Source organism: Camelus bactrianus, chromosome 32, assembly GCF_048773025.1.
Source record: "Camelus bactrianus isolate YW-2024 breed Bactrian camel chromosome 32, ASM4877302v1, whole genome shotgun sequence".
NCBI classification, from domain to species: Eukaryota; Metazoa; Chordata; class Mammalia; order Artiodactyla; family Camelidae; genus Camelus; species Camelus bactrianus.
The window spans coordinates 24,679,124-24,696,227 of record NC_133570.1 but is presented as its reverse complement, the minus strand read 5'-3'; the positions used below and the strand labels follow the sequence as shown (position 1 = coordinate 24,696,227).

Below are 17,104 nucleotides of genomic sequence, written 5' to 3'. Positions count from 1 at the left end.
TCCCGTGGCCCTGAGCTCCTGATGCTGCTAAGAGAGCACGCTGCCGCCTCAGATGGAGAGAAACAGTGAAAGCATTTTGTGAAGTCAACAGCACTGACAAAACATGACTGAATAGTCCCAGTCTGTTTTGAGGATGTCATTTTCTGTTTCTGGCCAATACCTGTCAATGAGCAGAACCACCCCAGTCCCGAGCAATGGCACTCACGTGGGAAGGAGTTTTGGAGAAATTTCCAGGTATACAATGTAACCAAATACACGTAGAACTGTGACAAAAGAAACGATGCAATACTCTGATTTTGGAAGACACTCAAAATATTCTCCTAAGCCTTAGTAGCTGGAAAGGCTGGGCTACTCCTAAGCCACTTATTTATTTCACAGCCAGTGAGCATCTCCCACAAACCCTGTTTCCCTGTGTCTGCTGGGAGCGTCAGGCACACACTTGCTGTCGATCTTATAAGTCAGAGGGTAGAGGCGTGTGTCTCACCCTGCAACCCTCACACAGGCTCACCTCCTAGCCTCAAGGTCTGAACTTGGCTCCATTTTCTCACCTGCTTATTTGGTATCTGTTTTTCTGTAAGCTGCCTGAAATGATTGTTGGAACAAGTCAGAAGAATGAGTGGGTAGATAAGTGGACAGATGGACAAGTGAGAGGTGGGCAGACAGACAGAGAGACTCCAAGAAAAGGGAAACAAAGTAAATTTCCCATGCAAAACCCTCTTCCAGTCAGGGAGGAAATCCACCACGGAGAAGTGTGAAGGGGCAGGTGGCTTAGGATTGTTTCCTACTTTCCATGAAAAATCACACAAGAGACAAGAGAGTAGAACTATAAATATTAAAAGAAAAAATCATGCATGCTTGAAAAAAAATCTACAATATATACTTTCTAAAGAATAGATTCAAATCAGCAAGGCCCAATAACACAATCCTTCGGTATTTACAGAAGTGAGAATCCCATCTCCAAACCACAAGGCATCCCTTCGGAGCACTAAGAGTCTACACGGGGCGATCATAAAGCCGTCACCGCAAAAGCTATGCTCTCCTGCACTTACGAGGAACGAGCAGCTGTGCTCGGGCTGCCCACGTGCGTCATTTACACCCCACAGCACCTCTACGGGGGGGGCGCCTAGCCAGCCCCGTCTCTGCAGGACAGAAAACAAGTCCTGGAGAGGCTAACCCGACCTACCAGTTCTCCATCTCACAGGACTGGTCACTCCAGAGCAGGACTCGAACTTGGACTCACAATTGTAACCACAGTACTACCACACTTTATGTGCTTTTTGTGTGTGTATAATACATTTGTTTCTGGCATGAAAGGATATTTAATAAATGATCGATTGTCTTGTCTGTCTCATTAGCTCAAAATCAATCTTTATACTGTTGAATTGTACTCTTTTCCCCTGGAGAGAGGAACGGAACGAGCTGGGGTCAGAATGAGGTGGGGCTCCATTTTTATCTGGTACCTCATCTCATCCAAGTCCCCAACCAGGGAGAAGGAGCAAATGTTCTTTTCATCTTTTAAAGAGAGGGCTCCACTGATGGTGACTTACTCAACTCCAAAACCAAGTCTGGGGGAAGGGCACATGCAGCAACCAGAGCAGTATCACCTGTGAGAAGGCAAAAAGAGCTCACGGGAGGGCCCAAGGGGTCAGCCTGATTTAATTTCAATCGATAAAAGATTACCACACTCTAAAAATACTAGCATGCAATGGATTTGCTCTTTCTTGACATCTAGCAAGTTTCCACAGCCCACATGTAAAATTATCGTGAACCAGTGAAAGGAAGAGTCTACAACAAGAAAAATCAATGCCACAGGCAGTCTGAAACAAAGGCTGGAGTTTAAGAAGGGGAAGGGCATAGTTAAGAAGTGGGGAAAGGCTGGGAAAAAAATCATCACAAGGACTCTCAAGCATCATCCAACAATCATATAATCATTCATTCAAGAGAGAGTTACTGAGGTCCTATTTGTGCAAGATTGTACAGAGGGTGAAGCAAGAGCACAGAGACCATGGTGGCAGCAAGGGGCGGGGCTCAAATACACTTCTGATTCCGGTGCCTTACACACTTGTCCTCAGTATAAAGGCAAAAAAAAAAAAAAAGTAAAATAATACTCTGTAAACTCAAAGCATTGTTGAAAAAATTAAAGTAGACCTAAATACATGGACAGACACACCACGCATATTCCTGGGTCAGAAGACAATGCTCTTGGGATGGCAGTTCACCCCAGAGTGATCCGTGCATTCAATGTGGTCTCGATCACAATCCCAGCGGGCTCCTCTGCAGAAACTGACTAGCTGCTGCTACAAATCATATGGGAATTCGAGGGTCTCAGTAACCAAAGTGATCTTGAAAAAGTAGAACAACGTGAGAGGACTTGTAATTCTCAATTTCAAAACTTACAACTGTATCTCCAGGTGAGTTTACAGGCCTTTTTTAACTTATTTACTGTGTTTTTCCTTATTTTGTAAATTCTCTACGATGAATATAACTTACAATTAGAAAATAAAAAGTAATGTATCTTTTAAAACATGCACATCGATTCATTCATTGGGGAAAATAATTAACTATAAAGAGGTAAATAAATACCTAGTGAAAAAGGACTACTTAAAAACAAGAGTGCATTTACATTTTTCATAAATTGAAAACTGGAAAGCACAAACACATCAAGTATCTAGGGAGACTGCTGCAACATATTAATAGTTATTTTCAAAAATTCTAATTGAACAATGAAAACCCAAGAAATGGAAAATCGTGATTGACACACAACTTCCAACACATGGAGAGCAAAGGCCTAGAAATCCCAGTCTCTGTAGCTCTGCTACTAACTCAGTAGGAGAGGAAATTCCTCACTGAGGGGACAGTGGGATTCCATGCATAAGACAGGATACACAGTACAAACTGCACTAGATACAGGAGTGATTTTCTTAGAAGAATTCTAAAGGTAGAACATTGCTGAAAAACTATAAAAACACTGAAAGACAGTTTAAAACACACACCCATATATATTATATATAAATGTATAAAGTCTGCTCCCATGTTGCATAGAAATACAAAGTTACATTTGTTCATTTATGGGCACTGATTAATTTATCCCAGGTAGAATATTTCAACTAAAACAAATAATCAATAATACACCCCTCTTGTCAAATCTAGTTGATAAGTGAGTCTGCTATGTAACCATAATGTGTCAAAGATAGATCTATAATTAGTGAAAAATATCTTTGTATGGTTCCTCGAACTCTTCTCAAATTTCCAAGCTTAATTTTAAAATAGATCTGAGCAGTATTTTATGTTATCCTTTCCCTTATCAAATGAACAACACAGTCTGCTGTCAATAATTAGGAAAACAACACAGTCTGTCCTTACAATAATTCACGAGCACCGTATCCTAACAATACTGCTGGACAGCAAGGCACTAACCAGACACTGTGACCAAACAAATGAAACACAAGGAAGACAATTGACCCTATTCTGGAGGGCTTATAATCTATGGCAACTCTGGGGTTTTAATTTGATTGGTTAGCAAAATAAAATCAATCAAGTACTTTCTTCTTTGAGCATTCTCTAAGTCATGACTCTGCTGTTAGTGTCATGAGCAGGAAAGACTTAAGCATGACTTGATTAGGTCAATTAGCAACAGCCATCACTGCAGAGTAAGTAATAAAAATGTTACCTGATAGCAATGCTTCTGCCTACATGAGACCTAAAATAAACCTACACTGAGTTCTGCAAGGAAAATGAGAAGATGAGGTCCCCAATGAGAAAAAAACTAACAAGAAATCAAAGAAGGAAATAATTTCATTAACGATTCCAGGAAGGAGTAGAGCATGGTGGTGAATAGCACAGATGCTGGGGACAAACAAGAGGGTCTGAAATCCCACAGCACCACTGGGTAGCTGTGACACTGATATTCAGGGAAATTTTCTGCATCTAAGTCTCCTCATCTATAGACTCGGGACAACAACAGCACCCATCCCTAGAATGGTCCTAAGAATTCAGTTATTTTATATACAAAAGTTTAAATAAAATACCTCATATCTTAAATATGACCCCAAAGCACAAGGAACAAAGAATAAAGAGATAAACTGGAGTTCATCAAAATTTAAAACTTTGCTTCAAAGGACACCATCCAGAAAGTGAAAAAACAACACACAGGAGAAAATTTTGTGAAATCATTTATCTGATAAGGAATTTGTAATTCCAAGATAAAAAAAGCTCCAACAACTCAACAATAAAAAGGCAACTCAATTAAAAAATGAATAAAGGATCTGAAAAGATATTTTTAAGGAAAATGTAAAAATGGCCAATAAGCACAAAGAAAAGATGTTCAATATCATTAGCTGTAAAGGAAACCAAGTCAAAACCACTAATAGAAACTGCTTCACACTCAATACAATAGGTTATAATCAAAAAAAGTTTATGACACAGATGAAGCGGAGCTCACAGCAGTTGCTGGTGAGGATGTAACATAGAGTGGCCACTTTCGAAAACAGCCTGCCAGGTCCTCAGAGAGTTGAACAGTTGGTTTCTGAATGACGCAGCAATTCTGCTTCCTGGGGACACACGTAAGAGAACTGAAAGCAAATGTCCCCATAAAAACTCCTACACTAATGTTTATGACACGATTATTCATCACAGGTAAAAAGCAGAAACAACCCAAATGTCTATCACGTGATGAATGGGTAAACAGAGGGACCCAGCCATACAGTGGAATATTATTCAGCAACAGCAAAGCAAGGAGCACTGAGACAGGCCACAACATGGACAAACGTGGACAAACATTGAAAACGTTACTCAGTGTGAAAGAAGTCAGTCACAATAGACGGTTCCACTTACATGAAGTGACTCGATTTACATGAAATGTCCAGCACAGGCAAATCCACAGAGAGAGAAGAGTTGCTCCCTGGGGATGGGGGAGGATGGGGAAGATGGGAATGACTGCTTATGGGTACGGGGCTTCTTATTGGGGAATGAAAATGTTCTAAGATTGACTGGGTTGCACAATTCTCGGCATAGAGTAAAAATCGCAGTACATTTTAATCGGTGAGTTGTATTAAAACTGTTAAGAACAAAAGCACCTTGGGCCAGTACCTTCCAATAGTAAATGCAAATTGCTAACTTTTATTACAGGAAGAAGAAACTGCCCTCAGCATGAAAGCAGCAGATCAGCAAATGTGAGTTAACCGAAGTTGGACAAGAGCAGTTCACTTGAAACAGTTGCTGAGTGTACACGAAATATTCAGAAATGACAAGGGAAATCAGTTTGACACCACGAAGAAGAATTCTGCTTCAAACGCAGATCAAGGATTCGGCAAGCCCACCTGCTAGAAATGACTAGAGAAGAAACCTGGTTCTTAAAACGAGCACCAGAGCCAACAAGGAGACAGTGGTGAGGAAAGCAGGCCGCCGAAAATCTGGAACAGTTTGCTACAAATAATTTCTCCACTGAAATTTCAAAAATAAAATGAAAGTGATGCAATGCTGTGCTGGCCTCACGTGAATGGGCTTCCTCCGGTGCTCGACAGTTCTGTAACCCCGAATGAGAGACTCAGGAGAATCAGCATGGCTCCTGGGAGTCCCCAGGTGACTGCCCACCAGCACGCTGGCCACCATCACATCTGCCAGGGTTGAATTGCAGAGAAGAGACCAACTTCTGAAAGGCACAGGAAATTTTGACAAGGGAAGAACGGGCTGCAGTCAGTCCTGGGACAGAGGCTCTGTGAGCAGAGGCCAGAAGGCTGCAGGTGAACTGGAGTGGCCCTGGGGCAGGAAGGGACCACAGGGGAGCAAATCTCAATTCTCTCCTCTCTCTCCTTTGGGTAGGAGAGATAAAGCCTGCATCCTTCTCACTTGGAACTGTGGCTACTGGCTGACAGAAGTCTTACCGACACGGAATGAATTACTCAAGACAATGTGGAAAATGTTAACAGAGCGAGAGGGAGTAGGACGCCAACTCCATGAGCCTCTCAAGTGCTCTCATATTTGTTGAGTATAATGAAAGGAAAAAGTCATTAAGAGTTGTGTGATAGTAAGCAGGAACTTGGGGAAAGGCAGACTGAGATAGAGATTGTAGAATCCAAACTGAGTAAAAAGGCTTAGTTTATCTTTAAGGAAGTCATGGGGTGAAGGGAACAAGATACATTCTTTAAATATGTTCATTAGAAAGCAGACCACCAGACCAGCCAGGTCCTTGTTTTGGGGATAATTGAATATCTAACAGCACACAAGCGCAGCGTTTATAGCTGAGGGCCTGGGTCCTTGCTTTGCAATGAACAGCGTGCTATCTAAAACCTCAACTATGCAAGCAAAGAATTGTCTCTTCTTTTTAAGGCAAGGAGAAAGGAATGAGGATGCACAGGCACCTGCTTGCAAAGCAGTTATTATGCACAGTTTTTTCTTCTTAAAGTTGACAGGCGGCTGGGGTCTGTTATAATTTGTTAACCCAATCATGGGCTCCCACATGGAACCATTATGGAGAACACCCTGGGATGACAAATCCTGGGTCTGGGTCTTTTCCTGCCAGCTTCGGCCACTCTAGCAGGGTCTAGGCACATCCCTGAATAACGATCCCACAGAACAACTCACACTCTTAACTCCTGGTGCTTGAAACTTAATTTTATCTCTACACAACTTAACATAGAAAAGTTTCAGAAATAAAAGATATTATATTCTTTTTATATCTCATCATAGGACTGATTTTTCTGATTCCTCTAAGCTGCTTCTACTTGGTAAAGCACCTAATTCTGCAGGTGAATTCAGTACTTTCCATTGGGCATAACTAGCCAGTTTGGGCTCGCTGAAATCTATTGGTCAAATACCGATACACCTAATTGATTTCATTGTTCATCGATTTCAGCCGGGAGGAGAGGGAGTGTCTGTTCCTCAGCCAACCCTCAACTCTTTTCTCATCAGCAACTCAGGCTTCCTGAAAACAAAACAAAGCATTTGCTTCCCTTCTTCTACACTTTCCACAAACCCAACAGGAAACATTAGCCTGGAGAAAGAATTCAACAAAAATGTTCAAACAAAAATCTACAAACCTGAAGCAGCTCCATCTCCGAATCATGATACACAATGACATGAGAGTGTGTCAGGCACAAAGCATGCATGAGCCTGACCACCTGATTTCTATTCTTCAAAGGAAGGAAGGTTTTCATATTTTTTATTATCACTCTTTGTCATTGTTTCTGATTAAGACAAAAAATAGTTTATGAAGTAATTAAGCACTGCAATAACAGATTTTTTGCTGTATTAATTACAGAAGGCATTCAGAGGAGATAGGAAAATTCACCTCTGTAAAAAAAGCAAAATTTCTTCCCCTGTGAAGAACACGTATACAAAATGCAACATAGAATTCAAATTCTTGTGGAGAGGAGGAAAAGCCAAAGAATCAATGCAAAGTCATTACTATGAGTCAATTCAAAATTCACTGGACAAACATGCTCAATGCATTCAAAGAGTTTTAAAGGCACACTGCAAACCATTCACTTAATAATCTGCAGGCTAGAGGAAGAAATTCCCTCTTTAACAGACAACAGAAATCAATAGGGAGCCCCACCAAACAAGGACCAAAGACCAATCAGGTTTTTAACAGTTCTGAAATATCAGCATGTTCTAAAGATCAAAATTCAGAAATTTTAAACATTCATTCAAACCACAATGAAACAAGCACTTAAAAAAAAAAACCCAAAGAAACTAAGCACATAGATTATGTACATAGATCAATGAGAACTTCTTGTACCTCTGGAAGAAGGAACAGGCTGTAGCCTTTTACTTGAAAAATAAAACTACTTCTAAGATAACTGCTAAAACACATTTCATCATTCATGTTGCCTTGAAAAATCTGAGGCACTTGTATCTGATCAGAAAAGCAATTCTGAGTAATAGTAGGTTACAATTCAGTGCCAGTTTGCTTTAGAAGAAAAAAGAAAAGCTACTGTTTCTCATCCTGCACGAAGTGTAAAGAACCTCCCTGCCTCTATCTCCTCCCGTTTTCTAAGCTCATTCTCCCCAACCCTTCTGAAACAAGTATGAGAACCTCGTATTCCCACCAATATGCCAAATAAAAATAGAATATCAGTTTATTTGTGTAAATATATGCCTACAGCTTAAACTGGAGGAGAAACGTATCAGAAGGCTATATGGAACTTATTTCTACCTTCCTGAAATCACACACACACATTCTCTCAGACACTGACACAGACACATACACACTGAATTACTGGGCACTTCACAAGCTTAGGACTTCCAACTTCTTGAAGATAACTTTGCAGTTAGTTTAAAATACAAAACTGTCAGGTTTTGAAAGCCTTGATCATCTGCTAAATCATCCAATTATCAATGAGACCCAATTTGCCTTCTCTGTAGAATGTAATTTCCCATGATGGCAAAGCAGACCCTAAGAAGTACTGGATCCAAGACTCATGTTTATCACTAGCTATGATCGTTTTTAAGCCCATTAACAGATTCAGAAAGGTATGCCCCAACATTTATTCCTATTGAAACAGAATACATGTTCAATTTTCTATACAGAGACAAGGTCCCATGATGGTGTTTAAGAGCTATTTTGTGTATTGCAATGTTTATTTTTAAGTGCAGACAAGGAGGGTGGGAATTACTCAGTTGTAGAGCACCTGCTTAGCATGCACAATGTGCTGGCTTCAATCCCCAGTACATACATAAAAATGAGTGCTTATTTATATATAAGAATAAAGTTATAAAAAATGCAGATTAAAAACCACTGCAATCTAGGAGCCACAAGTATAATAAAAACAAAAAACAAAAACAAGTGTTTCTATCAAATACTGACTATATGTCAAACACAGGGACAACCACAAATCACACCTGACAACCATCACGTGTGATTCTCAGCAACCCTACTAAGTAGACACGGATGAGCAACCCGGCACTGCGGATGAGGAGACGGAGCTCGGAGGAGCCGGGGACACTGACCGTCCTGCTCCCCGTGACACCACTTCAGCCCAGGGCAAGCACTGACAGAGCTGCACTGAGGGGACACTGAGCTGCATGGAACCTTGTGGGACTGGGGAGTCCCAGAAAACACTCAAAACTGTTCAGTGAATAACCAGCTGAAATATATTACACTGTGCCACATCCTTTAAACAGGGAACACGACTGAGACATTTCTGATGCCTCCATGTACTTTCTGCCATCAATTCTTTGCTCTCTCAGCGTGACCAGTGATGAACTAGACCCCAAATGAAGTGCATTCAGATGGCAGAGCTTTTAAAGCTGTTTTATGAAGCTTGTAAGACTCTGTTAATGCCTCACACAGGCGGTCACCCATCACTTCTCACCAGTGTGGATGGACCACCTGAAATCACTCCTTTCTGCTTTTTATAATCCTTTCATCTAATCCAGACTTTTCAACAGCAAAGAGGTAGCTTAACCACAAACAGTGGACAGCTTTTCAACAAACGGCCTCAAAGAGTCCATTGGATGACCTGGAAGCCCTTTTCATCTATTAAACCCACTTCCAGGTACTTCATCATTTTCTGATTTGTAGAGTTTGCCTCTGACTGGCCTACTCAGAGAGCTCCCAGCCTCACGTGCAGGCCTGGGAGAGGATGCTGCTGTCGGGAGAAATCAGTGAGGAAGGGGGACATTCTCCAGCCAGGTCTGCATGGGTAGAAGTGCCACAACGTGCTCAGAAATTATACCATCAGCATCCCTGGGCTCCAATGGACTGGTCTCACATTAACCAAACTGATGCAAGAAAACCAGACGTTTAACTTATTAATGTAACAGGAGACATGAAACTATGAACCAGACTGAAATATCAGAGTTCAACCATCAGTACATTTTCTCCTCAACAGCTCAATCACGGGCAGTTGGTCTTATGGCAAGCATGGACAGAAGCAATGCAGGGAGGGCTTCTAGGTTAACTCAATGTTATACAAACAGACATGCTGCCTGGAAAACAACGTTAATCACGGTGCACTCTCCTGGACAGTGGCTGAGACACAACTGTGAGTCCCTGTGTAACTATACTTCCCCTGTCTTTTCTGGGGTAACTGATGTACAGAGTTACAGAGACCCAGGCATGCAGATACTTCTAAACACTCACAGCCCAACTCTGGGAGCCTGGAAACCAGACAGCCAGGGTTTAAATGCCAGCTCTGCCACTTACTAGCTCTGTGACCTTGGCCAAATTACTTACCTTCTGTGTGACTCAATTTCCACACTGTAAAACTGGGATAACAATCAAACCTTTTTTACTCGCTTGTTTTGAAGATTGAAGGATTCATTTCTATAAAATGCTCAGAAAAGAATGTAGCGTATTTTTGGTGCTCAACAAATGTTAACTTAATATTAAAGTGATTTACAAGTCTTCCTTCTAATCATCGTCAGTGTTTCCCGGCTCGACTAAGTCCCAAAGGAAATCCTTATTTCTCCTTTTATAAACTGTTGGGGAGCACCCTTCTGTTCCATACCACCTCCTGTTTAAACTGAGGGAGGGGATGCCTCCTCCCCACTCCACTGGGCCATGGAGAGTGTTTCTCCCTTCATACCCCTGACCTCTGGCCCACAGCTAGGCTTTGTCACACTAAAAGAGTGAGCTGTGAATCCGGGAGACAAGCAGGGCATGTGAAAACTTTCTTTTCTCTCCTTTGTTGGCCACCCTCGGGAAGCACCCGGGATGCTCAGCTCCAAGGCAGGACAGCCCTGTGCATGATGGGGCAGATCCTCTCAATGGAAGGCTCGCTGTGGCCCAGAGCTACCTGGGACAGGGTGAGTCTCTAGTTCTGGGACACAGTACCATGACACGCATTTTCCCACAGCCCTGAAGTTCATGGAGAACATGGCTTCCTCAGTAATATAGGAGATGTTAATCGCCTGCCTGCTTTTCTGTGTCATCTCTCAGTTGGCTGCTGGAGAAAACATGTGTATAAGTATTGGGTTCCCTTAAGCCCCAATGTATACTAATTAACAAAAAATTCTGTGGCTTAACGTTGGTTCAGGGTGACCGTGTAATGGTCCTGACTCTGCTGATGCTAAATTATGAGTATAGGAACTAAGGAACCTCTTCAAATATCTTTCATCATAAAACCAGCTTTCTTATTTTCCTATTTCTTAGAAATTGCCAAAGACTATAAAATGATGGCTTCATACAAAACAGGAGCTAAAGTTTATGAGCCCTCTTGAGATACCCACTGTGCTAAACTCTTTACATAATTTCTAATTCTCACAATTCTACAAAGCAGATATGAGCGTCCCCATCACACGGACCAGGGAAAAACAGAACGAACTGACTCGGATTCACGTGGCTCAATGGCAGCATGTGCATGCAAACAAAGCTACACCCCTTCCTATATATACCAAATCACCTCCCAATTAACACACAGCGGCGGGGTCAATACTCAGGGAACTCAGCACACTTTTCAGCTTTAAGGTGCCCCAGAGGCCGCTTCTAGCTGTTTAATAAAATCCTGGCTCACTGGTTTCTAACACTGGGAAAAAAAGTCCGATTTTGCCATTGTTTGCACAGCAAGTCTGAAATGTTCACAGTGAGAAGACAGAATAAAAGTAAGATCTAAGTAGAATAATTTTTCCAGGTAGACAGACACAATGGACATTGTGCTATCCTGAAGCATTAAGCAAAGAAATCAAAATAAAATAACGTTGTTTAAGCCTTCTTTTACAAACAGGAAAATTAAGACTGTAAGAAGGTGCAACAGCGCTACCTATGGCTAAAAAGCCTTTCCAGGTTGCCAGGAAAGATGCAACACAAAAATTGCCTGTAGGATCAGAAACGAAAATCAAACTCAAAATGGATTAAAGACTTCAACATAAGAGAAGATACAATAAACCTCGTAGAAGAAAACAAAGGCAAAACATTATCTCACATACATCTCAAAAATGTTCTCCTAGGGCAGTCTACCCAAGCAATAGAAATAAAAGCAAGAATAAACAAATGGGACCTAATTAATTTTACAGAATTTGCACAGCAAAGGATACCTAAGTAAAACAAAATGACAACCTACAGAATGGGAAAAAAATTTTTGCAAAAGATGAAATTGACAAAGGCTTGATCTCCAGAATATACAAGCAGCTCATATGACTTAGTAAGAAAAAAACAACAACCCAATCCAAAAATGGGCAGAAGACCTAAACAAGCAATTCTCCAATGAAGGCATATGAATGATCAATAAGCATAGGAAAAAAATGCTCAGTATAAGTAATTATCAGAGAAATGCAAATCAAAACTACAATGAGGTATCACCTCATACTTGTCAGAATGGGCTTCATTCAAAAGTCCACAAATGGCAAATGCTGGAGAGGCTGTGGAGAAAAGGGTACCTCCCACACTGGGGTGGGAATGCAGTTTGATGCAGCCACTGTGGAAAACAGTATTGAGACTCCTGAAAAGACTAGGAATAGACTTCCTATGACCCAGGAATCCCGGTCCTGGGCATATATCCAGAGGGAATCATACTTCAAAATGACACCTGTACCCCAATGTTCATAGCAGCACTATTTACAATAACCAAGACATGGAAACAGTCTAAATATCCATTGACAGATGACTGGATAAAGAAGAGGTGGTATACAATGGAATACTATTCAGCCATAAAAATGACAACATAACGCCATTTGCAGCAACATGGATGTCCCTGGAGTATGTCATTCTAAGTGAAGTAAGCCAGAAAAAGAAAGAAAAGTATCATATGAGATCACTCATATGTGGAATCTAAAAAACAAAAGAAAGGGACAAATGAACATAAATACAAAACAGAAACAGTCATAGACATAGAATACAAACTTGTTGTTGCCAGGAGGAAGAGGGTGGGAAGGGACAGATGGGGAGTTTGAAATTTGTAGATACTGACAGGTATATATAGAATAGATAAACAAGATTATACTGTATAGCATAGGAAAATATATACAAGATCTTGTGGTAGCTCACAGTGAAGAACAATGTGACAACGAATTTATGCATGCTCATGTATAACTGAAAAATTGTGCTCTACACTGGAAATTGATACAACATTGTAAACTGACTATAACTCAATAAAATAAAATTTAAAAAAGAAATAAAGAATAATCACATTACTGAAAGCTTATCTAGCACTTACTGAATTGTGCTTAGGGGAAGAGAGTGGTATTCCACATTTAATCTGAAATTGATAATACTCCTGAATATAAACAAAAGACAGAGGCATATGGAAACAAATAGAATAAATATAAAATTGTAAAAGGAGACATCTAAATCATTAAGAGTGGGAGAGGGAAGCAGGAGAACATACAGTATTTTGTTTTTCTTTCTTCTTTAAAAAAATATGTGTTCTCGGTAGGATGGGTTTGAGCTAATATTACTATCTGTTTAGTACAAACATTTACAGTAATAGGTTAATAGACTTACAAAAAAGGGTAACCACAAGCTAAAAGCTTACAAGTGAGTCAAACAAACTAAATGAAATCCAAGATAATACACAGGAAACTTACCAAGTCACAAAAGGAAGAATAAAGTAACAAAGAGAAAATGCTAAATCAAATGCAAAAATAAGTTAAAAATGGCAATAAATACTCATCTATCATTAATTATTGTAAATGTTAATGGACTAAATGCTCCAGTCAAATAACGTAGAGTGGGAGACTGGATAATAAAGCAAGAATCTTCAATATGCTGCATATAAGAGACACACTTTTGGGAGAAGGACACATATAGATTGAGAGTGAAAGGATGGAAAGGATATTCCATGCAAATGGAAAAGCCAAAAAAAGCAGGTGTTGCAGTACTGATTTCAGACAAAGTAGACTTTAAAACAAAGGCCATAAAGAAAGATAAAAAGGACATATTATAATGATTAAAGGAGTAATACAAGATGAAGACATTACAATCATTAATATATACGCACCCAACATAGGAGTACCTAAGTACGTAAAACAACTACTAACAGAGATAAAGGAGGAAATTGATGGGAATACAATTATTGTTGGAATATTTTAACACCACATTAACATCACTAGACAGATCTTCCAGACAGAAAATAAAGAAGGCAACAGAGAAATTAAATGATACAATAGAAAAATTAGATTTGTTGGGTATTTTCAGAGTATTGCACTCCTCAAAAATAGGATATACATTCTTTTCAAGTTCACATGGAACATTTTCTAGGATTCATCATGTACTTGGGCACAAAAGAAGCCTCAACGACTTTAAGAAATTATCTCAAGCATCTTTACTGATCACAATGCCATTGAAACTATAAATCAAATACAGAGAAACAAAGAAGAAAAAGAGGAAAGCATGGAAATTAAACAACATGCTATTAAAAAACCAATGGATCACTGAGGAAATCAAAGTTGAAATTAAAAAATACCTTGAGACAAATGAAAATGAAAACACAACCACACAAAACTTATGGGATGCAGCAATGTGAATGCTAAGAGGGAAATTTGCAGCAATACAGGCCTTCCTTAAAAAAGAAGAACAATCTCAAGTAAACAATATAATCCACCAGCTAAAAGGACTAGAAAAAGAAAACCAAAAACACCCAAAAGTCAGCAGAAGGAAGGAAATAATAAAACTCAGGGAGAAAATAAATAAAATAGAGATAAAAAATAGAAAAAAATCAACCAAACCAAAGGCTGGTTTTTTGAAAGAGTAAATAAAATTGACAAACCTCTGGCCAAACTTACAAAGAAGAAAAAAGAGAGCACAAATAAGCAAAATAAGAAAGGAAAATGGAGAAATTACAACCAATAAACATGGAAATACAGAGTATCATACGAGAATATTATGAAAAACTGTATGGAACCAAAATGGATAACCTACAGGAGATGGACAAGTTTCTGGAAACATACAGTCCACCAAGATTGAATCAAAAGAGACTAACCACTTGAACAAACTGATCACTAGAAATGAAATTGAATTAACAATAAAAAACCTCCCTACAAATAAATGTCCAGGACTGGACAGCTTCACAATGGAATTCTACCACACATACAAAGAGGAACTAATACCAGTCCTCCTCAAACTCTTTCAGAAGACTGAACAAGAGGGAGTATTCCCAAACCTATTCTATAAAGCCACCATCACCCTGATACCAAAACCAGCAATGCCACCACCAAAAATAAAATAGAATTACAGACCATTATCACTGATTAACATAGATGCAAAAATCCATACCAAAATACTAGCAAATAGAATCCAACAGCACATTAAAAAGAGTACACATCATGATCAAGTGGGGTTCATCCCAGGGACACAAGGATGGTTCAGCATACACAAATCAATCAATGTAATACTCACATCAAAAAAAGGAAGGAACAAAAATGATCTTCTCAATAGATGCAGAAAAAGCTTTTGATAAAATTCAACACCTATTTATGATAAAAACTCTCACCATTGTGGGTATAGAGAGAACATATCTCAACATAGTAAAAGCTACAGCCACCATAGTACTCAACGGTGAATAGCCCAAAATCTTCCCACTAAAATCTGGGACAAGACAAGGCTGGCCACTATCACCACTCCTATTCAATATAGTCTTGGAAGTCCTAGCCACAGCAATCAGGCAAGAGAGAGAAATAAAAGGGACCCAGATTGGAAAAGAAGAGGTAAAAGTGTCACTATATGCATATGACATGATACCACATATAGAAAACCCTAAAAGGTCCACATAAAATCTACTCGAAATAATCAAAGAATTCAGCAAGGTAGCAGGTTACAAGATTAACATTCAAAAATCAGTTGCATTTCTTTACAGTAATGGTGAATCAACAGAAAAAGAAAATAAAGAAACAATTCCCTTTAAAATGGCAACCAAATTAATAAACTATCAGAAGTAAATCTAACTAAGGAGGTGAAAGACTTATACATGGAAAACTATACAAACACTGATTAACGAAATTAAAGAAGACTTAAAAAAAGTGGAAAAAATATCCCATGCTCGTGGAGTAGAAGAATCAATATTGTTAAAATGGTCACCCTGCTCAAAGCAATCTACAGATTTAATGCAATCCCTATTAAATTACCCAGGACATATTTCACAGAACTACAACAAATCATAATAAAAATTATATGGAAGCACAAAAGACCTAGAATTGACAAATCATTACTGAAGGAAAAGAAAGAAGCTGGAGAAATAACCCTCCCAGATTTCAGACAATACTTTACAGTTACAGTAATCAAAATAGCATGATATTGGTACAAAAACAGACATATGAACCAATGGAACACAATAGAAAGCCCAGAAATGAACCCACAAACTTTTCATTATCTAATCTTTGACAAAGGAGGCAAGAACATATAATGAAACAAAGACAGGCTCTTCAGCAAATGGTGTTGGGAAAACTGGACAGCAGCATGTAAATCACTGAAGCTAGAACACTCCCTTACACCATACACAAAAATAAACTCAAAATGGATCAAAGACTTAAACATAAGACAAGATACAGTAAACCTCCTAGAAGAAAACCTAGGCAAAGCATTCTCTCTCATACATCTCAAAATGTTCTCCTAGGGCAGTCTACCCAAGCAATAGAAATAAAACAAGAATAAACAAATGGGACCTAAGTAAACTTACAAGCTCTTGCACAGCAAGGGAAACCATAAGCAAAACAAAACAACAACCTACAGAATGGGAGAAAAGTTTTGCAAAAGATGAAACTGACAAAGGCTTGATCTCCAGAATATATAAGCAGCTCATACGACTTAATATGAAAAAAAACAAACAATCCCATCCAAAAATGGGCAGAAGACCTAAACAAGCAATTCTCCAAAGAAGAAATACAAATGATCAATAGACACATGAAAAAATGCTCAATATCACTAATTATCAGAGATTTGCAAATCAAAACTGCAGTGAGGTATCACCTCACATCAGTCAGTATGGCTATTATTCAAAAGTCCACAAATGACAAATGCTGGAGAGGCTGTGGAGAAAAAGGAACCCTCTTACACTGCTGGTGGGAATACAGTTTGGTGCAGCCACTGTGGAAAACAGTATGGAGATTTCTCAAAAGACTAGGAACTGACTTAACATATGACCCAGGAATCCCATTCTTGGGTATATATCCAGAAGGAACCTGACATCAAAAAGACACCTGCACCCCAATGTTCACAGCAGCACTCTTTACA

At 39.4% G+C, this 17,104-nt stretch overlaps 1 long non-coding RNA gene across 1 annotated transcript in view; it reads right to left on the bottom strand.

The window, feature by feature from the left end:
- Window positions 1–17,104, bottom strand: part of LOC105065919 (uncharacterized) — a 127,220-nt gene that overhangs the window by 90,087 nt on the left and 20,029 nt on the right. The gene's annotated exons all lie outside the window — the stretch shown is intronic.